The sequence below is a fragment of the Coregonus clupeaformis genome, unplaced genomic scaffold, assembly GCF_020615455.1.
Source record: "Coregonus clupeaformis isolate EN_2021a unplaced genomic scaffold, ASM2061545v1 scaf0275, whole genome shotgun sequence".
Taxonomy (NCBI): Eukaryota; Metazoa; Chordata; class Actinopteri; order Salmoniformes; family Salmonidae; genus Coregonus; species Coregonus clupeaformis.
The window spans coordinates 303,279-310,000 of record NW_025533730.1 but is presented as its reverse complement, the minus strand read 5'-3'; the positions used below and the strand labels follow the sequence as shown (position 1 = coordinate 310,000).

General features: G+C 40.0%; 1 long non-coding RNA gene across 1 annotated transcript in view; it reads left to right on the top strand.

Moving 5' to 3' along the window:
* Nucleotides 1-1,702, top strand: part of LOC121565396 — a 3,838-nt gene extending 2,136 nt beyond the window's left edge. Inside the window, exons 2-3 of the long non-coding RNA XR_006658495.1 lie at nt 1,057-1,140; nt 1,284-1,702. This is a non-coding gene — a long non-coding RNA (uncharacterized LOC121565396). The remainder of the gene's footprint in view (nt 1-1,056; nt 1,141-1,283) is intronic.
* Nucleotides 1,703-6,722: the final 5,020 nt, after the last annotated feature.

The window sequence follows — 6,722 nt, the reverse complement described above, 5'->3', positions numbered from 1 at the left end:
AGAGGGTGGGGCTTAAAACTGCATCCCTGTCTCACCCCACGGCCCTGTGGAAAGAAATGTGTGTGTTTTTTGCCAATTTTAACCGCACACTTGTTGTTTGTGTACATGGATTTTATAATGTCGTATGTTTTTCCCCCAACCCCACTTTCCATCAATTTGTATAGCAGACCCTCATGCCAAATTGAGTCAAAAGCTTTTTGAAATCAACAAAGCATGAGAAGACTTTCGCCTTTGTTTTGGTTTGTTTGTTTGTCAATTAGGGTGTGCAGGGTGAATACGTGGTCTGTCGTACGGTAATTTGGTAAAAAGGCAATTTGACATTTGCTCAGTACATTGTTTTCACTGAGGAAATGAACTAGTCTGCTGTTAATGATAATGCAGAGGATTTTCCCAAGGTTGCTGTTGCCCGCATATCCCACGGTAGTTATTGGGGTCAAATTTGTCTCCACTTTTGTGGATTGGGGTGATCAGTCCTTGGTTTCCAAATATTGGGAAGATGCCAGATGATGTTAAATAGTTTAAGTATAGCTAATTGAAATTTGTGGTCTGTATATTTTATCATTTCATTGAGGATACCATCAACACCACAGGACTTTTTGGGTTGGAGGGTTTGTATTTTGTCCTGTAGTTCATTCAATGTAATTGGAGAATCCAGTGGGTTATGGTAGTCTTTAATAGTTGATTCTAAGATTTGCATTTGATCATGTATATTTTTTTGCTGTTTGTCTCCTGTTATAGGGCCAAAAAGATTGGAGAAGTGGTTTACCCATACATCTCCGTTTTGGATAGATAGCTCTTCGTGTTGTTGTTTGTTTAGTGTTTTCCAATTTTCCCAGAAGTGGTTAGAGTCTATGGATTCTTCAATTACATTGAGCTGATTTCTGGACATGCTGTTCCTTCTTTTTCCGTAGTGTATTTCTGTATTGTTTTAGTGATTCACCATGTGAATCTCTCTCTCTCTCTCTGCTCTCTCTCTCTGTCTCCTCTCTCTCTCTCTCTCTCTCTCTCTCTCTCTCTCTCTCTCTCTCTCTCTCTTTCTCTCTCTCTCTGTTGTAGCCTGAGTCACAATGACATCACTGATGCTCTGACTGACAGAATACTCCAACTGGTCTCCACCAACACTTCAATACACACCATACGGTAAGGTGTGTGTGACGGTGAGCAGAGCGTGTGTGTGTGAGATCATATGGGTGTGTCTGTTGCTAGGAGCAACTGTTGGAGGATGGAGATCTGTTGTCTAATGTTCTACTAATTATTAATAATAGTAGTGTTCTTCTCTACAGACTCTTCAACAACAGAATCCAGGACAGAAGACCCTTCCTGACAGACAAGAGGTTTGAGATCTGGTGAAGATAATGTTGTATAATGACAGTGTAATGTGGTCAATGTAGAAGGCTGGTTTGAGATCTGGTGAAGATAATGTTGGATAATGACAGTATAATGTGGTCAATGTATAGAAGGCTGCTTCAAAATCCCACTGATTGATCTGAGTCCAGAAAAATAGTCTTAGGGACAGGAATGTCACGAGTGTCAGTGTAATGCAGTGGATAGAAGTAGGCAGGACACAGAACTCTAAGAAACGTACTTTACTGAAAACAACACAGAAAACAACAAACAATAACACACCAAATACACTATAACACTGCGGACCTGAATGTGTGTAAATATAGGGAATACAATCCAACATAATGGGGAACAGGTGTAAACAATAAAAACTAAACTAGACAAACACCGAAACATCGATCGGCAGCAGCTAGTACTCGGGGGCACGCAACGCGAAGCCTGCCCGAGCAAGTCAATTTTACAATAATTACATTTTTTTGTTTTTTCTCCTGAACTACTTCTACTCTCAACCTCTCCGATCATTTTCATGGTGTCCATCCGGTTTGCTTCTATATGCCATATCTTTCTAACTGTGCTCTTTCCCAAAAGCTCCCAACATACAACCTATATACTTATTATGGACACAGTATGCTTACATTATTAGTTATCTTGTTATTATTTGTTGTTAGTTGTTATTAGTCCCATCCTTCAACTCTATTCAACACCACCCATATATCTCTTAACACCATCCATATAGGATTTCTATTTGCCATATATATTTTAACTGTACTGTGATGTTTTACAAAAGTTCTGAACCTTTCTATTCTCATTGTTTCTACAGATTGTGAATTAAAAATAAACATTTTTGCTAAAAGTATTATTATATTATTGACCGATTGACTATGACTTTTTAGATCACCCAGTAATGCTATCTGCACGGTTAGCTCCAGGTAAATATTGCAATCCTTTAGCCATTCCTGGACCTGTGTCCAAAAACAAGCTACAAATGGACAGTACCAAAACAAATGATCTAATGATTCTGTCTTCGCAGCAAAATCTGCAGAGCTGGGAAGATTGTATCCCCCATATAAATAACATTCTATTGGTAGCAAGAATTTTATATAATACTTTAAATTGAAAGATTCAAATTTTTGAATCCGGTGTCGTTTTGCGTATCAGTTCATAAACACTATAACATGGGATCGGTACGTCAAAATTCTCTTCCCAACTATTTTGCAATCTATATGGGACGGCTGTCAATCCTTTGGTCCTTAAATGAAACTGATATACTTGTTTATTTATCACAGTTTTCCTTAACCAATTATGTTATTTAATGCAAGGCCGACAGACAGGTTCCTTACTTTCTCCCCCTTCCACTTTCCTCTTCCATTTTTGCGGTAAGGCTGCAATTATTTGGTTGTAATTTTGGGTAGAGCAGACATTTCCATATGTTTTTGTTAGCTGCATGTGCGACATAACTCCACCAGTCCTACCGATGATATCATTTACGAAGATTATACCTTTTTTTTTTTTTTTGTCAAAAAAATCGTTTTTTTGTCAATTTGAGTTTAACCACAATATTTGTTGCATTATTTGTTCTGTAGTTTCTGGAGGATTAAATTGAAATGGCAACCAACTTTCTATGGCTTGTTTTAGAAATAGTGATATTTGGGAGATGATTTCCTTTTCAAATAACTGAAAGTGAGAGGTTGTAATCTGAATAAAGGGGAAAAGGCCATTCTGGAACATTGGGTGAGACAATCTTACTAATTTGCTAGAGAACCAGTTCGGATTTAAGTATAACTTTTGTATGACTGAAGCTTTTAGTGAGAGGTCTAATGCTTTAATATTTCATAATTTCTGTCCTCCGAATTCATATTCATTATATAAATTGGCCCATTTAATTTTGTCTGGCTTGCCGTTCCAAATTAAATGGAATATTTTTTTCTCATAGAATTTAAAAAACTGTTCGCTAGGCGTAGGCAAGACCATAAGCAAATACATTTTGATATATAAATACATTTTGATATATTTTGATATATGAATAAAATGCAAATGAATTACTTAAAAATCATACAATGTGATTTTCTGGATTTTTGTTTTAGATTCCATCTCTCACAGTTGAAGTGTACCTATGATAAAAATTACAGACCTCTACATGCTTTGTAAGTAGGAAAACCTGCAAAATCGGCAGTGTATCAAATACTTGTTCTCCCCACTGTATATATTCAATCACAAGGGTGCACTAGTGAGCTATGAATTTTAAAAATAATAATAATGGAGGACTACTCAAATAATATTATTTCAGTGTAGATAAGGGAAGGCCAGTTTAAAATGAAAACATGCCAGCCAGACAAGCCAGTGTATGAATCAAATGTATTTGCATATTAATGGAGTGGAAATTAGCCTAATTGGTAACAAATATGACGTGGGGAAAAGTCAGGCTCCTAGTCAGGCGATTGTTTTTCAATTCCAGATTAAATATAGGTCTTCATGTGTATCAAATCTGTAGGCGATTGTGGGCCAAATCAATGACAAACGGCTGAAATGTTCAGGCTTCATCATGATCTGTGATCAAAACAGGCTCGGGGTGTTTTCGGTTCCGTTTAGACTAAGGATATGCGCTGAGCGATGACCCAAGGCTGAGAGACTTTCTTCAGCAAAGATGGCTGACAAAAATACTATGATGGAAGCAAACATAAGTAATTATAACATCATAACGAATCATGCAAAAACATTTACAGTTGCGAGGAATATGTTAGTTAATGTAGAGACAAAACGATTATGCATATTTTTTGGTCATAAAGTTAATTTACGAAAATCGCTATATAGCAAGTTATCTGACTAGCTAACATTAGCCAGCTAGCTGGCTAGCTTTATGGGTGTTGTGACGCGAGAATGAAATTGTAATTCTGAAAACCAGGCTGTCGTCTTGTGAAACTGTGGATGTAAAAAATCTACCTAGCTAAAGCATTTACTGCAAATTGAATGTAGAATTTTGTAAACTTGCCTTGCTGATATTTGCAATGCAATGCAGCTGAAGTAACGTAGCTAACTATTTTCTTGCTTATTGTGTAGTGGAGGATAAATGTACCTGTATGCCTATGGATGTGGAGCTAGCTATGTAGCTGATCTGTGTATGTGGACCCTAAAACGTTTGGTGTAAATATTAGTTCAGAACCTAGCTATGAACCTCAGCTATCATAGCCGGTTGGATCAACTTCAAAACAGTCTGAATGACATTAATGAAGCCTATGGATTGAGTAGAATGTAATATAACTTTGTGCCAAGGATGCAAGTCTTATATACATGTAGTTATTACCTTGCATGAGATCCCCACATAGTATTCTGTACATTGAATATATTCACTGATCATGTACTCTACCTTGGCAAATAAAGGTGCAGTTCAGGTATGAATGTCTGTGAAACATACTTTTTCAGTCATATCCAATACCAGGAGTATCAAACTCCAGCCTTTTCATTAACACTTTGTCTGCATGTATGTATTACAATTATACACTTCAACAGTGTTTACCAATCCTGGGACATCAATGGTTACATTGTAACTATGCAATAGACTACAAACATGATTTAACTAGTTTTACATTTACATTTTAGTCATTTAGCAGACGCTCTTATCCAGAGCGACTTACAGTTAGTGAGTGCATACATTTTCATACTGGCCCCCCGTGGGAAACGAACCCACAACCCTGGCGTTGCAAGCGCCACGCTCTACCAACTGAGCTACAGGGGACTAAACCCTACTTAAAACAGACAGTTTGTTTCTTATGCCTACACTGCCCCGTTGTGGTTTCTAACAAGGCAGCAGTATCATTCACACAAACAGGGAAGGGTTGTGTGGGTTTGTGTTGTGTAAAAAAAACAGGAAATTAGTAAAGACGGGAAAGCCCCTCTTAGTACTCGTCTGCCTGGGTCGCCATCTTGTAGCCGTTCTCGTTGGAAACATAGCCCTCCCCCGACTGCACCGACTCCTGGTCCATCAACCCATCCTGGCTGTTCTCCTCTGGCTTGGTCGGCGCTTCGCCCTCCTCCCCGTTACCCATGTCATCCTGCTTGGCCGAGGGGAGCAGGAGAGAGCCATGCCGGTCCTCCCTGCCCTCCCCGCCACCCCGCTCCCTGTCTCTCTCATGCTCCCAGTCTTTCTCCCTGTCCCCCCCTGTGCCTCTCCCGGTCCCTATCCCGGGTCCTTGTCCTGTGGCTGCGCCTCCGGTCGCGGTCCCTCTCCCCCTGTCCCGCCACGCTCCTCTCCCACCTCTCCCCTTCCTCACCCACGCTAGGCTCTTCAGGCATCCTCTCTCCTCCCTCCCCCATCATACCTTCTCCTAGCCCAATAGTTAAAGGCTGATTTGTAATTCATATATACAGAAACAGAATTTAAAAAACTGTACACTACACTTCCTATGCATCATGTAAATACTCTAAAACTGGTTCATCTCACTAAACCGGTTCATCTCACTATCTAATTTCCTTCATCTGCACTGATCTGAGGACACTGGATAGGTGTAGTATTTCATCAAATGAGACTTAATTTCAACCAGTAGAGAATGTGAAACGCTTTATTGAAAGAAGTTCATTATCCAAGTGTTATAAACACATAATACATGCATTATAAATATAATTGTAAAATATATTCTAAATAGAAGTTAAATCTGTACTTCAATGCACATCTGGTGTGCATGATAAAAACAGAGGAAGAAAGAGGAGGTGGGGAGAGAGGTGGGAGAAAGAGGAGGTGGGGAGAGAGGTGTGAGAAAGAGGAGGTGGGGAGAGAGGTGTGAGAAAGAGGAGGTGGGGGAGAGAGGTGTGAGAAAGAGGAGGTGGGGGAGAGAGTGTGAGAAAGAGGAGGTGGGGAGAGAGGTGTGAGAAAGAGGAGGTGGGGAGAGAGGTGGGAGAAAGAGGAGGTGGGGAGAGAGGTGGGAGAAAGAGAGAGGTGGGGAGAGAGGTGTGAGAAAGAGGAGGTGGGGAGAGAGGTGTGAGAAAGAGGAGGTGGGGGAGAGAGGTGTGAGAAAGAGGAGGTGGGGAGAGAGGTGTGAGAAAGAGGAGGTGGGGAGAGAGGTGGGAGGAAGAGGAGGTGGGGAGAGAGGTGTGAGAAAGAGTGTCAAAGACAGAAAGGGAAAGAGGTAAGAATAGAGGAACAGGGAAGACAGCATATGATTAATGAATTACAGTGCTACTAGGGAAGACAGCATATGATTAATGAATTACAGTGCTACTAGGGAAGACAGCATATGATTAATGAATTACAGTGCTACTAGGGAAGACAGCATATGATTAATGAATTACAGTGCTACTAGGGAAGACAGCATATGATTAATGAATTACAGTGCTACTAGGGAAGACAGCATATGATTAATGAATTACAGTGCTACTAGGGAAGA